Source organism: Hypanus sabinus, unplaced genomic scaffold (genome assembly GCF_030144855.1).
Source record: "Hypanus sabinus isolate sHypSab1 unplaced genomic scaffold, sHypSab1.hap1 scaffold_355, whole genome shotgun sequence".
NCBI lineage: Eukaryota > Metazoa > Chordata > Chondrichthyes > Myliobatiformes > Dasyatidae > Hypanus > Hypanus sabinus.
This window is the reverse complement of record NW_026781255.1, coordinates 257,378-276,003: the sequence shown is the minus strand read 5'-3', so window position 1 is coordinate 276,003 and position 18,626 is coordinate 257,378. Positions and strand designations below refer to the sequence as shown.

Below are 18,626 nucleotides of genomic sequence, written 5' to 3'. Positions count from 1 at the left end.
ATGGCGACAAACCGATCAAACGTAAAAGTGGCGGTGAACCAGACAGAACAGTCAGTGGCTGAAAATCCCAGGACAGAGATCGCACAGCAAACGGGGGTGATATCCAGGAAAGTCCCGGGGAAGTACTAATAACTGATCCGCCACAAAAGGACCCGAAAGATAATGGTTATTAGATCCGCCGTTGCCATGGCCACCAGGTAGCGAGTGGTGCAGGTGGAGAGGCCGCACTTTCCCCGGGACAGGATCACAATCGTCACTAAGTTCACTGGGGGGAAAGCAGAAATAGAGAGTGATTTACAGTCTCGCCGCTCCGTGGGTCTCAGGGCCGGGATAAACTGGAAATTGAGCACAATCAAACTTTGCAGAGAACTCACTTCTGGAGGTTGACAAGTGTAAAGCGGGAGTGACCGATGCCCAAGGCGCGGGAATGCTGGGTGAAAGGGTACAGAACGCGGGACTGGAAGAGGAACGCTGTTTGAGCAGGAGGTATTGTCAACCGATGGCCAAAGGCGCTATGAAAAAATCAGTATAAATTTCACACCAGAAGGTTCTCGACTAGCGTGTAAGGCCAGGATTTCTCGGCAGCTGTCTCAGCGATACTGCTTGCCGAGTTCCCGTCACTTATGTTCCGCAAACTCCATATAGATCGAAGGCCTGCTCCCTCCGTCTCTGTCCACTTCCAAAGTCCGTTGTTGAAAGCAATTTTATTTCCCGCATTTTCATGTCTTATTCTCGCTTCGTTTGTATTTTGCAATAACTTCTCTTCGTAGCTCCTTCACACTGTGTCAACGGATCTTAACAGAAAGTTCACTTCTAAAGATTTTGCCTGGCCCGCTGAACTTTTCGATATTTTGAACGTTAGTGATTAAACCATCTAATTTTCAAAGCGAAGTCAATGTAGATACTTCAAAACATTTGTCACTGTTAGGGGTTGCTCCGAATTCCTGCAGCATTTTGCTAAATGCTTCCATGCTTTTTTTTCGAGAGCGGAGTATCGCCGTTACCCGGTCTGACCTCTCAAGGACACTGCCGGGTTGACTCTGTCTTCTTGCTTCACCTGACGGGTAACAGAGCGTGGAAACAATCCCTGGTACACTAAAACACACACACACCCGATATGAATGTTGAAAGCTCCCGATGTTTCGGATTCTATCTCAGAAGTGATGTCTACCGCTCTCCTCGGAATCTCTCCGGGGTTTCGCTGCCCGTTTTCCCTTCAAGCTTGCAGCAGTTTCTGAAAACACCTCGCAATACCTTTAAATTCGAATTTAAAACATGTATCACCACTGAGACGGATAAAACCTAGTAACCGGTAAAGGTGCCGGGCGCAGTGAATGACGGGAGCTTACTTCGTCAGCGGCTTTGCATTGATAAATCAAAACTAGACGCACAAGCAAGCTGGATGAACTGAGCTGCTCGGGCAGCTTCCGTTGAAAGAAGCAGGCAACGTTTCGGGTCGAAACCCTTTGTCAGGACCCGAAACGTTGACTGGTCGTTTCAACGGATGCTGCCCGACCTGCAGAGTTCAACCAGCTTTTTTGTTTTTCTTGATTTGACCACAGCATCTGCAGTGCACTTTGCGTTTGATACATCAAAACTGCCTGCTCTGAATCCACAAAATGAGTCCATCTCACCGAACTTCCTCTCCACATCTGTGTCAATAGTCGGTTCATTTTCAGCTGACACCGCGGATTAATCTCCAAAGGAGCTTCTGAAAAAAGCACAGAGATTTGACACAATGTTTACACCGATACAGCGGCAGCACAACGCTGTCGGTAACTGAACGAGACCACAGACCACGTACATAGGACTGCAAATGATAGTTCGCCGATATTCTTTCCAGGAACACCGATAACGGCAATGATCAAATAATATCTTTTTCACTTGGTAAAATGCTTCAAGTATGCTGTGTGAGATTCAGCCTGTCTTCCAGCTGTCCGCGATCTCACTGAAGAAACTCTTGAGTTGAATCTCCACGGTTATTCATTTATACTCGCTCCGGCACACTGAATATTCAATATTACACAAAGCTGACTGTCTTACAACAGCTGGGATGAAAATAAATAAACATGATGTCATTCGATTACAATCCCAATTGTAATGAGGCATGGATAGCTTGACAGGAAATTACACAATCTCACAGATGAAGAAATTACGATGCGAGCTGTCAGTGAATGTTGTTGTAAAACACCCTCAGGATCGCCTCTCGGTTTCATGATTGCCATTGTTGATCTTGCCCATTGCTTGGCTCCGTGGCCTTTGTCATCACAGACCGATGCTGTACTGTTAGTCGCCTGTTCCGTTTGACTAGCAATAAAACACATCAAAAAGTATATGTTGTTTGTGTGCTCCTGTAATTGAGTCTTAAACCGATAAAGCGCCCACGCTTACTATAAGACATAGGAGGAGAAGTAGGCCATTCAGCCCATCGAATCTGTTCTACCATTCGATTCTGGCTGATTCTGGATCCCTCTCAACCCCATACACCTGTCTTTTCTCCATATTATTTAATATCCTGACCAATCAGGAAGCTCTCAACCTGTGCTTTAAAAAATGCCCACAGACCTGTCCTCCAACGCAGTGTGTGACAATCACTACTCTCTGGCTAATGAAATACATCCTCCTTACTGCTGTTCTTGATGATCGCCCCTTCAATTCTGAGGCTGTGCCCGCTACTTCTGGAAATCCCCACCGTAGGAAACTCATCTCCACATCCACCGTGTCTGGTCCCGTCTGCATTCGGTAGCTTTCAATGTCTGACGTCATCCTTGCTCTCGATGCTTGTTAAACAGGAGGAAGCCTGCTCACTCATGTCAGAAAAAATCTGCAGCAAAATGTCCATTGCTATCCTATCTTCTTCTTCTTCCTCTTCGATCAAAGTCAAGTTCTCAGGCTGAGCAGAAGATCCAGTGAAACGGACCGCACCCAGTCGGACACTTGTGTTGAAAGGGAGGGAAAACGCTGATCAGTTTTGTCCCGAATTTTGTAATGGATTGTGAGAAAGTCAGAGGAAGTCATCAGGGGCTCTCCGTCAATATCAAAGGCAACTCGCATTCGTCCTACTGTTCCATAATGTCTCCGTCCTCACACCGTCAGGCAGAAGGTACCACGGGCTAGGAGCAAGGTTTGTTCGGTTGGGTAACATCTGAACAGCTAGTTGTTATCCATTAAACATTATTTATGGCAACGTCTGTGGCATTATTCACATATGTTTAACCATATGTTGTACTGGATATGCACTTAATGTCAACTTGTTCAGTATACCTCCCGAATGTATATTACTATCTCGTAAAATTATTGTCTTAATATAATTTCATGTGCTGTATATGATGTAGGTTTTGGGTTTCGCAGCTTAGACCCAGAAAAACGTGCGTCTGGACGTTTGCCTGTTTACGGTTTAATAACAGTAAATTTCAAGCTGAACTTGAATGATAACTTTGCAGCGGTTTATGTGAATGCGCAGGAGATGGTCCCATAAAACAAACCGGCAAGGTCAAGGACGGGATTCGGATGCACTTTCGCAAAACAGAACAGGTGACCAGTACATCGCTTTAACCACCCCACCACCTCGCCGGTTATTCAATGTTCTGCATTCTAACAGGCTGGTGGAACTCAGCAGGCTGGGCAGCATCGACGTGTGAAAATTCGTCCTGAATAAAGTTCTTATTGTGTGTCAGTTATCAAACGTCTCCGCTGTTCATGAAACAAATGCTTCTGTACACCCGCCTGAAAACATGCCAATTATTCACCGGGGCAGGGAATTGCTCAGAGGCATCACCCAATGCAAGAAAAGTATGCTCGGAACTGAGTTTTAAACAAGCGTCCGTTGTCTGGGTCCTTTCCATTGGCAAACGGATTCTGATCTGCTCTACGTCAGTTCTGATCTTCACCAACATCTGTTTTACGGATATGACTTACTTCAGAATCAGAATCAGATTCGGGTTTAATATCTGGAACAGATATCGAGAAAACTGTTAAATTAGCAGCAGCAGTACAATCAATACGTGATAAATATAGAAATAAAAATCAATCAAATATTGAATTAAATATATGTATATTAAATTGTTAAATTAAAAATAGTGCAAAAGAGATAAAAGAGTGAGTAGATTTCATAGGTTCAATGTCCATATAGACATTGGATGTCAGAGGGGAAGAATTGGTTCCTGAATCGCTGAGTGTGTGGCTTTAGGCTTCTGTACCTCCTTCCTGATGGTAACAGTGAGAAGAGGAATGTCCTGGGTGATAAAGACCTTAATGACGTTCGCCGCCTCTCTGAGTCACCGCTACATGAAGATGTCCTGGTTACAACAGAGGCCTGTCCCCAGGACGGAGCTAACTAATTTCATAAGTTACTACCAGTCTCGCCGCTGGCTTGTTGGGGCCGCAGTGAAGATCCTCCATTCCTGTCAGTCAGCGACGTTCAGGGATTCATTCACCGTGTCAGTAGCTTCCTCTCGGTTTGCGCAATTCCCTGCCAAGTCCCGCGTAGCGATTCAGAAATACCGACAGATACACATGTAGACGGACTCTTCATTGTCGTTTCACTGAAGATTGCTTTGACCAGTTCGGCTTGTTATCTCTGAGCTGAAACCTCGAAATTGTGGGAGCCGGGGAACACTCTTCGTCTGCCCTCAACCATTTGACTTGTTTGGCATGAGTGACCCGAAAAAGAGTCAAAGCATTAACTCCTAACTCCAGCCAGCTTCGCTCTCCAGGTTACTGAGCCAGGCAAGCCTTCACACCGCGACCAGGTTGTGTTCTGTTTGGAGTCTATGGATGTGATCAGTAATTATAAGCCAACACTGAGACGAATACCAGGAACACCTGACAACATAACGAGCTGAAACCAATCACGTGGAAGTGACCGTCTCAGCCCATCCTGAGTTTGCAGTGAAATGTGCAAACCATTTATGAAGAGTGTCGTTCCCTGTGACGCCGCTCGTTGCTACTTTCTGTAGGCACTGAACCATTTCAGCAACGACCAAGGACAGATTACTCACAGTCACTCACACCGCATGGTCCGGAGGAACAGCCATTGCGTTGACCGTACTGCTGATCAATGACTGGGACGGGTGAAGCACCGAGGAGGCGGTGACGTTCCCTGCTACCCATAATGCACTCGGAACTTGAGGGAACACAAAGTTTGCGTTCACTGTCCAGGCAATCCCGTTTCTAATGACACCAGTAGGCGTCTCAGCATCAGATGGATATGCTGGTTGGGTGGAGTCGAAGCAACAACCTTCCCATCAATTTTAGTAAGTCCAGGGAATTAATTGTACTCCAGGGAGAATGTGTCAGGTGAACAAACACAAATCCTCACTGAAGGTTCAAAAGGGTGAATTTCTTCAGGTTCCTGGGCGTCGACATCTCAGCGGATCCATCCTGGTCCCAACATGCTGACGCGGTCACTGTGCAGACGTCATAATTGTTCATTAATGAAACGTAGAGTCCTGTCAAATAATCAGATGGATTTCTACGGACGTACGTGGACAGCATTGTCAGTCGTTGCTTCATAGTCTGGTGTGGGGCAGGGCTCCAATGCGTAGGATCGAAAGAAGGTGCAGAAAGCTGTAGTGGCATTTTCGCAATATGGTGCCAATAGAATCCTTAGTGAGAGATAACATAGGATCAGAGGATGGGAGTTATATACAGTCCTCTAGCAGTTGACGTTAAGTACAAATGACAACCGGAGATGTACAAGGCATGGGAAAATGGCAATATTACGGTGGTCATTGTAGGATCTTCATATGTAGGTAGTTTGAGAAAGTCCAGTTGTCGCTGGATACACGGAGAGGGAATTTGTGTAATGCCTACTGAATGGACATTTAGAGTACGTTTTGGCCGAGCCCATTAGAAAAAGGTAATTGTGGATTGTGTACTGTGTTGTGTATTGATCAGGTCGATTAAGATACAGGAATGCTTGAGAGGCAGTGATTGTAATATGATTGAATTTGTCCTGCAGTCTGAGAGCGAGAAGATAAAATCAGAGTTACGAGGATTTCATACAGTAAGTGGAAAAGTAGTAACACGAGTGAGGAGAAGATAAAAGTTCAAAGGTTAATTTTCTTGTCAAAGTCCGTATCTACAATACAACTCGGAGATTTGTCTGCTCCAGACAGCAATGAAATACCGAGAGAACATCGGTTTTCATGAAAGGACAAACATCAACCCCGGCACGAAAAAAGAAAAGAAACAGATCTCGCAGACCTCAAAATGCCTCCCCACACTCCCCCCCAGAAAAAAATAGCGACAATAGAAGTACCCGAACACGTCACTCGCAGAAATAAAGTCAGGAATGATAACAGCCCTCATGGAAAAACAAAGGCAACAACAGTCGCCGACCACGTCACTCGCAGAAATAAACTCAGGGACCATAACTGTCCTGCACCACGTTACTGGCAGAAAATAACAGGGAACTAAGTCTGGAGCCGTCCAGGCGGATTGGAAAGGGGCTACCCCCCATCCTCATCACATTCAACAGGGGTTGCATTGAGAACATCCTGAGCAGCTGCATCACTGCCTGGTTCGAAAATTGCAGCATCTCAGATTGCAAGACCCTGCAGCGGATAGTGAGGTCAGCTAAGAAGATCATTGGGGTCTCTACATGGGGAAGGTTTCAGAAATCAGAGTTGCAAAGAGACCTTGTGCAATATTCCCTAAATGTTTACTTCTAGGCTTAGTCAGTGGTTAAGGATGGCAAATGTAATTTTAACATTCATTTCAGGAGGATTAGAATATAAAAGAACAATGTAATGTTGACATATGTTCGTCATGTAAACTAAATTCTGATCCTGTTCTTTATCCCTAATACTGGAAATCTCCTTCATTTATGATACTGATGGCAGTGTTACCCCTCTATACTCCCGGTCTGACCTAACGGTGTTGAAACAAATTCCACAGCTGTCCAATTATACTATTTGTATTGGAATAATGATTCACCTTTTCCATTTCTAAACAGAAATCAAGTAAAACTCTCACTTCAGGGGCAGTGCTACAGTGGGTGCTGAACATTCTTTAGCTGCGATGGCCGAGTGGTTAAGGCGTTGGACTTGAAATCCAATGGGGATTCCCCGCGCAGATTCGAACCCTGCTCGCAGCGCTCACACCAGCAATCCCACTGCCAATAAAATTTAACACCTTTGATGCTGTCTGAGCGCAGCACCCTCTGTGTTCAGTTGAGAACTGCGTATTTTTACACTCTTCAATGCAATTCAATACAATACATTTATACTCATTGTGCAATGTTCATTTCTATTCAGTCTCTGATCAATCCCCTGGAAGCAGCTTAAACTCTCTGCAGTTCGGAATTTTACTGTCTTGCAAAACTAAAAGAATCAAACTCGGAGAACGGATATTTCAGCGTCAGTGTCAAGAAGTGGACATCGTCCTTTCGCTCTCCGATTCGCATGGCGACGTGTTTAATCCCCTGTCAGATTCTAATCTCACTCGATTCCTGTGTTATTGTAGTTGTGGCAAAGACCACCGGAGGGCATTATGTTCTGTATTCTGCAGTGAACTGTTTTAACTTCAGTTGTTCGTCAGAGGATGTAAATTCATCACGGGAGGTGAGTCAGTTAAACTGTTCCGAGCTTCTCCAGTGCTACTGTACCCTTCAGCATATATGGGGAGTGAAATTACCGTCACCGCATCAGAGCCAACCTCAGGAACCTGTACAGATGTATCACAATGTTTCCTCTATTTCTAATTTCCAATCGAGTTGCAATGACCTACAATCTGCAGTGGCCTTCCAAAATACCTGATCCACCCATCGGCTCGCCATCTCTCTTTCGTGAACAGTTTCCTTTGACAGTCTCACCCCAACCGATCGTCCTTTATTTAATACCAATCTCAACGAAGTACATGACCTCACCCATTCCAGCAATAAACACTTTTGTCCAGTTTGCGCCCTCACTGAACGACCCAATTGCAGCCTAAATATTCTCATTGCAACCCGCTGTCCGGCTACGTTACGTCATCAGCCTGACACAGTAAGGACAGCTCATTAATGAAGGATGATAATAGACCGTCATGACACCGCCGATGAAAATTCCTCCAATCTGCACAGGAGCAACGTCGACTCAGATGGCACCGGATATCAGGTTTGAACCTGGGTGTCTAAGGGTATGAGACAGAAAAGCTCGTTAAGCGGTTCAGGAACAGCTTCCTCCCCTCTGCAATCAGAATCACCAATGGACTTTGAAGTTTTGGTCACGACCTCACTTTATTAATATACAGTATTTCTGTTTTTGCATATTTTTCATAATCCATTCAATAGAGGTAATTGATTTTCTTCTGTATTTATTATTATGTTTCATTTCATTTGTTGTTGTTATTATTATTTTCTCTCTCTGCTAGATTATGTATTGCATTGAACTGCTGCTGCTAAGTTAACACATTTCCCGTCACTTGCCGGTGATAATAAACCTGATTCTGATTCTCTGTTCAACGCGGTACTTTCCCGATTCGATTTTCATTATCGACATGGATTTCGAGGTACTGAGTTCTGGTACCGTATCCAGCACAGATCTGGAACCGGTAACACGTTCTTCAATAAATCCTGTTCCTTCGGCTGAGGAGATTCGAGAATTTGTGGAGTTGACATCCAATATTTCTGTCAGTTCAATTCTCGCAGCATTTTTAGCTGAGAATATGAACCAGATTAGAAGGCCCTGATTCAGCATTTCAACGCAAACGTTTGAAAATTTCTTCCACCACACACCCCACACACCCACATATGCTGGTCGACGTCTTGAATTTCTACTACGGGAAAATAACCGACAGTGATTCAATTCATCTGTATCTGGTGACGGATCTAACCGACGGGATCATACATTATACGTAATTGGTGATTACCTCAAAATGAACTCAAATTTATATTTATGCGAACATCTATATGTACACACAAGCGCAATGAAAAATGTACGTGCTGATGGGTGAAAACAGGTGGAAACTAACCAAATCGACAGGCCAATGCAGTTTATTTATCTACAATATTTTTACTTTGCAACCGGGTGTCTATGAATAGATTGTGAGTAGAAACAGGGCGATTGGTGCCGGTGTGTTGTACAACTGTACGGATGCAGAGCGCCTCGCTTCGTTCACCAACGTACTTCCTTACGTTAGACAGCGGACGATTTATCGCTCGAGGCAGAACCCTTGCATCCAAATCAAAACTAACATTGGAGTTTTAAGAATTAATGACACTAAAATAATGTTAATTGCATTTATAATTGAAGTAACGGAGAAAGGCATCAAGCAGTACAGAGTGCTCCCTCTGTTGAATGTGGTCAAGAAAACACTGTAAGGAAAACAGTGGCCGAAAGTGAACATGAAATTGGTCAACTGCCGTGTAACGCTCTCTCTTGAACTGCCTATCAAACTCCCCCTTTATCTCGCTTGTCCTGCCTACGATGTGACTCTCTTCCCTGCCTCACTTCCATGTTCCGCTCCTTCTCTCTCTCTCTCTCTCTCTCTCTCTCTCTCTCTCTCTCTCTCTCTCTCTCTCTCTCACTCTCTAATACACACATACACACACACGAACGCGCGTGCGCGCACTCTCTCTCTCTCTCTCTCTCTCTCTCTCTCTCTCTCTCTCTCTCCAGATCTTCCTTTGCTCCTCACTTCCACACTTTCCTCACAAGTTGAAGCGAACGCTTATCTATCAATATTCGTGTTTAGTGAAAGGACTGCGTGAATGTGGTGGGACATTTATATATTTTCTTTTACTAGACAGCTAGGGTGGAGCGTAAGGGAGTGGGTGTAAACTGTTGCTGAAATGTCGGGGCGAACAGGTAATATGACATGAAGGAGAACCGATTTTTTCAACAAATCTGCTCCTGGACTTTGGTTCAGTGCTCCATTAAGACACGACCACCATGTGAAATTTCAGTTAGCTGAAAACACTTGAATTTTCCACTGATAAAAATATTTACATATTCGATAAGAAATGTTTTTCAGCTGCGGCTGGAAGAGGGGAGATTGAGATTGTGACTGATTCACTGAAGTGGGCAGCATGGTCTCTGAACGCGAAAAGCTTTCGCCGTTTCATATCACTCACTGTACAGACTCCGCATTGCTCTCTGGTCTACCGAGCGACCCCGCCTATTGCCATAGACAAATCGGTTCGCTGACCTTCCGTCAAAATCACCCGCGCCAATTGTCACTGACGTGGTGTAATTGTCTGACATCAACCAATCTCGTCAAATGACGTGCAACCTACATAGCTCCCATTCGTTTATGCAGATGTCAATCCAATGTGTTATCCAATTGCAAAAAGGTTTTCACCCAAGAGCTGTTCCCTCCCATAGACCCTGACTGCTTCTGCCTCCCCAAAATCCCGTCAATACTGAGCAAAACTCAGAACAATTTCCCATTATATAACATTCATATCCATATGCTTCTGATCGCTGCTGCGGGCGCTGTCACGGCGTCGAAATAAAGGCGGGCGACAGAAGTATATCTCCTCTCACCGGGGGAGACGGTTGAAGATTTAGTGGAGGACAGCGGCCGACTTTTGACCGGCAACTGCAGTTTTGGGCGGGGAAGGATTGAGAAAAATTCTGGGCCAGCCTGATCCTATTGAATGCCAGGGCTGGCTGAAGAGGACTAGAGACTCTCCCTTCTTTCTGTTGCCTGTCTGTTTAAAGAAAAGGAATAAACAGGCCTTTCTTGGGTCTGCATGCTACCTCGTGGATATAATAGATCGAAATCTTTGTTATCAGTTTGCCTGAGGAATCATTTCGAAGACTGAAACTGGCACAAGATTTATATCTATCTTTTGTTCATGATGCAGAATTGTACAATATATGCGTTGCGTACTGTCTGTCTTTTCGAGCCTGCAATGACGCTGCAAGTGTTTCATTGTACCTGTCCCTCACCGTCCCTCTGCACACGGCAATAACCCCGACCGGACCTGACAATACTTACTGAGATTTGAGCAGAGATGACCCCGGGCAGTTGAGTCAAGGTGATGTTAGCAAACTGAGTGAGTAGGACCAGAGTCCAATATGGGAAACGTATGGTTACCCTTTTCTACAGAGAGACAGCGTCTCTGAGTGGATTGAGGTGCAGTGAGGAGTGAAGAAGATCAAATCCACACTGCATCCATTGAAAGTTATTGTCTGTGAGACCTCGCAAGTTACTTCCAGCTTTATTGAGACTGCAACTGCGATATTTTTTTTCAAAGTCATGTTCTCCTTGTTCATACAGAACAAATAACGAATAACTGCAGAAACAGTGGACAGCGGGTCAGGCAGCATTTGTGGACGGAAAGAGATAGTACAAACAAAGTACACTACAGATGCTGTGGTCAAATCAACACGTACAAACAAGCTGGATGAATTCAGCAGGTCGGGCAGCATCCGTTGAAATGAGTAGACAATGGTTTGATGTTCTTTGGTGAGGTTCTGTTCCTGGGGTAAGAACGAGGAGGTGTCAGAGAGCTCTCGTTTGGCCACAGTGAGGTAGTAGTCCGTCCGCCAACTACTACGGCACCACCTTTGTCTGCAGGTTTGTTGGTGAGGTTAGGATTGGTGCGGAGAGAGTGGAGGGCAGTGCGTTCAGAGGGAGTGAAGTTGGAACATGAGAGAGGAGTGATGACAGTTGTCGCTTTTCACCCGATGCTACCCGACATGCTGAGTTCATTCAGCGTGTTTGTACGTGTTGAAGAAATTCAGAACAATAATCACAAGAGCACGAAGAACAGACAAGGTGGTCGAGAGGATAAGGCGATGGACTATTGATCCATTGTGCTTTGGACGCGTGGGTTCGAATCCCATCCTCGTAGCGAGGTGTTTATCTGGGAGACCATCTTTGAAACGATCACTTTAAAATTTCTGAACCTCCAACTTTTGTCTCAGAGGCGCCAGACAGGTTGGTATGTTGGGTCATGAAAAGCAATATTCACCATTAGTCCCTCATCAAATTTGGCCACAACGCCACAAGATATAGGATTTGAATTAGGCTATTCGCCTCATCTCATCTATCCGCCATTCCATCATGACAGATATATTAACCCTCTCAACCCATTTCTCCTGGCTTCTCCTCGCCAGCTTTGACAAATAACGGCTCGCTGAAGAAACAGTGGACAGCGGGTCAGGTAGCATTTCTGGACGGAGAGAGATAGTACACTTCTCCGATCCACACACTCACGCTGAACTGAACGTAGAGAGCAGGTGACCAGAATGGGGAGTTAAGAAATGGGCAAGAGTTGGGCGGGTGCAAGTGAAGATGTGTGGTAGTCAGCTCGAAGTGGGAGACTTTGCTATGACACCACTCACCACGTGCAGATTTTTCTGTCCGAAAAGAGCAGTAAGTCCTTCTCGGAGTTAAAGAGGCGACAGAAGGTTGGAGAATGGAGAAGGAAGAGGCAAATGAGATGCAGTGCAGGAAGATATATGGTCAGACACTTTGATATCAGAAATGAAGGAGCAGACTTTCTAAGAGGAGAGAAAATGTAAACAAGAAGACTGAGGCGCTAAGAGCCTCGGGACTCCGTGTACAGGACTCCCATTGTGACGTACACACCTGCACCATCATGTCCCAAAGGTTAATTTGCAGGTTGAGTCTGTGGTGAGGAAGGAAAGTGCGATGCTCGCATTCATTTCAAGAGGACTAGAACATAAAGCAAGGATGCGATTCAGAGACTTTATAAAGAACTGGCGAGGCCTCGCTTGGAGTATTGTCAGCAATTTTCGTTCCCTTACCTGAGAAAGTATGGCTGAAACTGGAGAGGGTTGAAAGGAGATTCAGAGGAATGATGCTGGGATTAAATGGCCAGTGATTTGAAGACCGTTTGATGGCGCCGGACCTGCATTCACTGGAATTCAGTAGATTGCGTAGATTACGCGGGACCTCATTGGAAGCTGGCGAATGGTGAAAGGTCTTGACAGGGCGGATGTTGAGTGGATGTTTCCTGTGGTGGGAGAATCTAAGACCAAAGGACGCAGCCTCGAGATAGACGAGCATCCTTTTAGAACAGAGATGAGGAGTGAGTTGTTCAGCCAGCGAGTGGCGAACCTGTCGGATTCGTTGCCACAGGCCCCTGTGGAGTCCGAGTCTCTTTGCATATTTGTCAGAGATCAATAGATTCCTGATTAATCAGGGCATTAAATGATACCAGTAGAAAGCAGGAGAATGGGGCTGAGAGGAAATGTCGATGCAAACCCGATGGGCTAAACGGCCTAATTCTGCTCCTATATTTTGTGGTCTTATGCTACAGAATCGGGTTAAGCATAGACAGGAATGGGGTGTCTGTGGCAGTAAGTTAATACTGCACGACGTTTTAATATAAGCACATTTCATTCGGCAATATCCTAATTCCCTGACCGGGAATCGAACCCGGCCGCGGCGGTGAGAGAGCCGAATCCTAACCACTAGACCAACAGGGAAGCTGATGGTGCTCTGCCTACAGCAATAGAGAACTACCAAATCAGCAACATCGAAAACGAAACTTATTGGTAATAATAATAATGAATAAATGTGATAAATATTGCCGTGAATCTACTGCTCAGCACTTTGCAGATCGCTTGTTCATCCACTGCTTCTGGTTAAAGACCACTCTGGACTGAATGAATCGGTGGGAAACACTCGTTCTCCAGTGTCTTTATAAAGATTGTGACATTCAGATTCTCTTAGGAGCTCTGGGTCATTTTTATTCCTGTCTCTCGCCGATTCCGGTGACGTTGTTCCCGATACATCTGGTGTCTGGTTCCTCACCCTCCGCATGGATGGAGATAGGAGAAAGAAAACCAGACGTTCAGAATGCCCGAAATATGGTCTGGGGGTGGAATGGTAGGCTTTCCTGATCGTACTCTAACCGTGGTCGAGTGTGCGGGAGCCGCTGGTACTGAGGATGATGTGCTGATGACAAATAAGCCTAGATTTCATTAAATAAGCCTGATAGAAACCCCCGCAATGATTTGAAAGTCCTCAGGGTAGGCAGTTCCTTGTTTGCTGGTCGCGGCACTCAGTACATGGTTTGCTTTCTTAACATCTGCTCTGGCGGTTTGTGAAGTGCCGTCCGGATCAATGAGGAGAATCTCTCGGTAAGCAGCACCGACAGAACTCAATCATTGGGTGTTGTGATTGGGGGAACAAGGGTGCGGCAAGACCGCTATGTACGGAAAGCATGACGAATTAATCATGAAACAACGCATCCGTTCCACCCCACACCCCTTAACCTCCCACCCCCAGCACCATAATACCGTCTTATCTTCTCCGAACGGTGGACTGAGAAGCCTTCCGGCTGTTCCACCGAACTGAGCCATGTCTCCATGAAACAGAGAGGACAGCAGCCCCTCATTTCCCTCCGAAACTGCAACGTTGCGCTTACGTAATGCATCTTGTTTTCAAGTCATTAGCCTTTGGCTAAGAAGATACCGGGTAAACGATGCTTCATAGCCCGTCGATTTGAAGTTTTCCGAGCCGTCGTCTTTTCCGGCAATTTTAATGGCTGACCTTCGCTGACCGCTGAAAGGTGCAGCACCTGCATTCCCGAGAGTCAAGTCCATCTGGTCCTTCAGCAGCTCGTTAAACTGCCGATTAATGTAGACAGATCAACAGTACGTTTCTTAAAGGGAAATTAGGGGCTTCAGTTTGCAACGACGGTGGTTCAGAAGAAATACGTCTTGACTTTTTGTGAGCTGTCTGGTGGGAATAATTCACCCAGTGGACGGAATCTAGGACAGACGGCACTGCCTCAGAATACAAGGGTGCTCCTTTAGAAGAAAGATGAGGATAAAATTGTGGTGAATCAGAGAAGTGAATCATTGCTATGGTCGGCTGTAAAGGCGGAGCAATTCTGTTTTTGTAAAACAACAGTTATTAGGTTTTTGAAAAGTCAGGGCGTCTGAGGTCACGGGCTGATGGCGGAGAAATGGAGGTTGAAGGGAGCAGCGAAGGTAGAAAGCAGAAAGCATCAACGCCCACTAGCCACCAAATACTCAATAGCAAAGTCCCCAAAGACAGATGTACTCAATGGTGCAAACTTTACCGGGCATGTACTGGGCCGAAACCAGCGCAGTCTGTAGGAACTTACGTTCAATGACATCGATGTTTCCACACCACCAGACGGTGGAGGCCAATTCTCTGGATGCTTTCAAGAAGGAGCTAGATAGATATCTGATGGATAGGGAAATCAAAGGATATGGGGACAAGGCAGGGACTGGGTATTGATAGTGAATGATCAGCCATGATCTCAGAATGACGGTGCAGACTCGAGGGGCCGAATGGTCTACTTCTGCACCTATTGTCTATTGTCTATTGTCTAATTTACCCACCACTGACGTCAAACTGACAAACATATAATTGCTGGGTTTAATCTTAGAACCCTTTTTAAACAATGGAACCACATGAGCAATGCTCCAATCCTCCAGTACCATCCCCGTTTCTAAAGACATTTGAAATATTTCTGTCAGAGCCCCTGTTATTTGTACACTAAGCTCCCTCAAGGTCCAAGGGAATATCCTGTCAGGACCCGGAGATTCCTGCACTTTTATATTCCTTAAAAACGTCAGTAATGCCTCCTCTTTAATCGTCATATTTTCCATAACTTCTCTAGAAGTTATATAGAATATTTCCCTTGACTATTCCCTGGGGAATATTCCCTAGAATATTTATCTGGAAGCAATAGAATATATTTTTATCAATTTCTTTAATCTTATCAACCAATGTACATACTTCATTATTAATTCGTATTTTTTTTCAACCCAGCAGAATATGCACTTGTGATGGGTCCAGGGCTAATCCTCTGAAATAGGAACACCCGGGGATTTGAAGTTGCTCACCCTCACTGATCCTCCGATGAGGACTGGCTCGTGGACCTCTGGTTTCTTCTCCCTTTGCTTTGCTTGCATTGAGTGGGACGTTCAAGGGCGGGGTGGAAGCTGGAGGCGAAGTGGTTGACGTTGTCGAGCTCAGTGTGAATGCAGGAAGCGGCAGCAATACATTGGTCGACGTAGCTGGGGTGCGTTACCGGAGAAGGTGTGGTACATTGGTTTGGTAGATTGATTTACTTAGGCAACGTAAAGGGAGACGCATCCGGGACATATGCGGGTGTCCATGGCGACCCATTTAATTTGGAGTAAGTGGAAGAAGGCGGAGGAGAAACTGTTTCGGTGAGGACTGGATTTCCATGGAGAAAATGAGACGGTCAGGGCCAGGGAATTGAAAGTCAGCGAGTTGATGAGCGCACGGGAAGGGTTGCGAATGCGGGTGGGAAGAGACTGAATTACGGGGCATAGAATGGACTGGAGCTACGAGAACACAGGATCAGCCGGGTAGGAACAGGCAGAGACAGTGGGCTTCCCGGACAATCAGGTTTGTGATTTGAGTAGGAGGCAGGAGCGAGCAGTTCAGGGCAACGGAACCATGAGTTCTCCACAGTGAATGGAGGTTCCCCAGAGTTGATGATGTCAGAGGTAATGCCGGATACAGTTCTCTGATGGTCCGGAGTCGGGCTTTTTCAAGTTGTACGCGTGAGGATGTGTCCAAGTGTTACCGCCTGGTCTCAGCAAGTTAGAGATCAGTCCGCCACTCTACAACAACAGCACTTTGTCTGCGGGATTGATGGTAAGTTTGGGACCGGTGCTGAGAGATTGGAGGGCAGAGCATTCAGGGGGGGAGGGGTAAGGTTCGAGGAGAAGTGAGGATTCCTGATGTTGAGGCGGTTGATGTCTAGTCGGGAATTAGTGATGAAGATATCCCAGAGCAGGCAGAGAACCAGCGCGTTGTGTCCAAGAAGAGGAGTAGGGTTGAAAACAGGAGAATGTACCATCAGTGCTGCGTGGTGAATTCTTGCCGATGAGGTGTGCTCGGAGACGGAGCTGAATGTGAAATAAACTTCACCTTCCCAGCAGCAGCTCCTCCTGAACGTCTGAGGAGCTCCAGCCAATTGTTTATGAAAGTGTCTGCAGAAATACTGCACAGAGTAGACACATAATATTATACGTTGTGTACAACCAAGACGAGGCATTACTGATCCCCGAGGGTGGAGAACTCCGATTAATCCCCAGGCGGAATTGAGACAACCATGTTGCTGGTAGTGAGAGACAGAATGGAACCGAATCCGCCAGTTTGTCAAAGAGACCGTGGCAGGACTCGAACCTGCAATCTTCTCATGACTTCCACCAGTCAAGCACCGAAGTCAGACGCCTTATCCATTAGGCCATACGGCCGTATTCTGCGAGAAAGACCAAGAGGGAAAATGGGGAAATGCTGAATGCAGCAAGGAGTTTCCACCTGTAAAATGATTTCCTGACCGAGCTAAAAGTACTCGGCTGCAGTGATTTCATCCCAGGTGAGCATTCGACCATTGTTGTGTCAATATCTTTCCATGCACTCCTGCTTTGGGCTGGTCAATATTCCATTTCTGTCACACAGAAAGGAATGGTCACAGGCACACGTCACTGTCTTTTGCAGCAGTTATATTCTGGGATTGGAATCAGTGACAAAGGCCCACCACATTCAATGCATTAATGACAGAGTAAACTCGACTTCTTATTAGCTGCTTCAGCCGTTGGTTTGCTATTGCAGAACAGGACGGCCATGTGTTTGTGTCGGTTCAGCGTTAGGGTGTTCGGATCTGCGGCTGCGCACGGCCGGACGGGACATTCAGCGCGTCTTAATGTGGTAATCATCGGGTTATTGCATTTGCCCAATACACGGAAAATCGTCAATCTCCAACCAGATGGCAAATTCCTATAACATCTGTTTACTTGAATTCGAGCAATGTGATAGCAGAAGCTATTGAAATTTTGTTCAATTCAACTTAAATTTATCTCATTTTACAACTCAAAACATTCACAGTTTCTCCGAGTTACAGAGCACGGAATCGATACTTATGCCACAGCAGCTCCATCGCGTCTTAATGAAATAAAATACCTATTTCCATGTTTCCTTTGGTTGGCACAAATCTCTCTAAATTGCCCTGATCCACGTACATGAATTTCTGATAAGAACGGCGAGCAAAGCAAATCGGCAGAGAATCTGAATAGAAACGTGTAGACCTTAAGCAGAAGATTTAAGTGCTGTGAATAAATTCAGAAGTTCGGAACACAAGAGCGAGAAGAGCAGACGAGGTGGCCGAGAGGTTAAGGCGATGGACTGCTAATCCATTGTGCTCTGCACGCGTGGGTTCGAATCCCATCCTCGTCGCGACATGTTTATCGGGGGGACCTCCTCTGAAACTGTCACTTTAAAATATCCTAGCCTCCAAATTTAGTCACAGGGACGCCGGACGGTTTGTTATGCGAATCATGAAAAGCAATGTTCGTCATTAATTTCTCACCAAATTTGACCGCAATACCACAAGGTACAGGAACAGGGTTCGGCTATCCGGCTCACCGATCTCCGCCATTCCATCACGGCTGAGGCCGCACCTTGAGTATTGTGGACAGTTTTGGGTCCCTCATCTTATAAAATATGCACTAGCATTGGAAAGAGTCCAGAGGACGTTCACAAGGATGATTGATGTCTCTGCGACTGTACTCGCTGGAATTCAGATGGATGAGAGGGGGATCTCATTGAAACTATTCCAATGTTGAAAGGACTACACAGAATAGATGTGAGCAGAGCGATTCCCATGGTGGGAGAGTCTAGGACAAGAGGGCACAGCGTCAGGATAGAGG

At 45.8% G+C, this 18,626-nt stretch overlaps 3 non-coding genes across 3 annotated transcripts; all 3 read left to right on the top strand.

The window, feature by feature from the left end:
- Positions 1-7,017: 7,017 nt before the first annotated feature.
- trnas-uga (transfer RNA serine (anticodon UGA)) lies at positions 7,018-7,099 on the top strand. The gene has a single exon. It is a non-coding gene; the product is annotated as a tRNA-Ser (tRNA).
- Positions 7,100-11,703: 4,604 nt separating this feature from the next.
- On the top strand, positions 11,704-11,787 carry trnan-auu (transfer RNA asparagine (anticodon AUU)). Its single transcript has one exon. It is a non-coding gene; the product is annotated as a tRNA-Asn (tRNA).
- Positions 11,788-18,071: 6,284 nt separating this feature from the next.
- On the top strand, positions 18,072-18,153 carry trnas-gcu (transfer RNA serine (anticodon GCU)). Its single transcript has one exon. It is a non-coding gene; the product is annotated as a tRNA-Ser (tRNA).
- Positions 18,154-18,626: the final 473 nt, after the last annotated feature.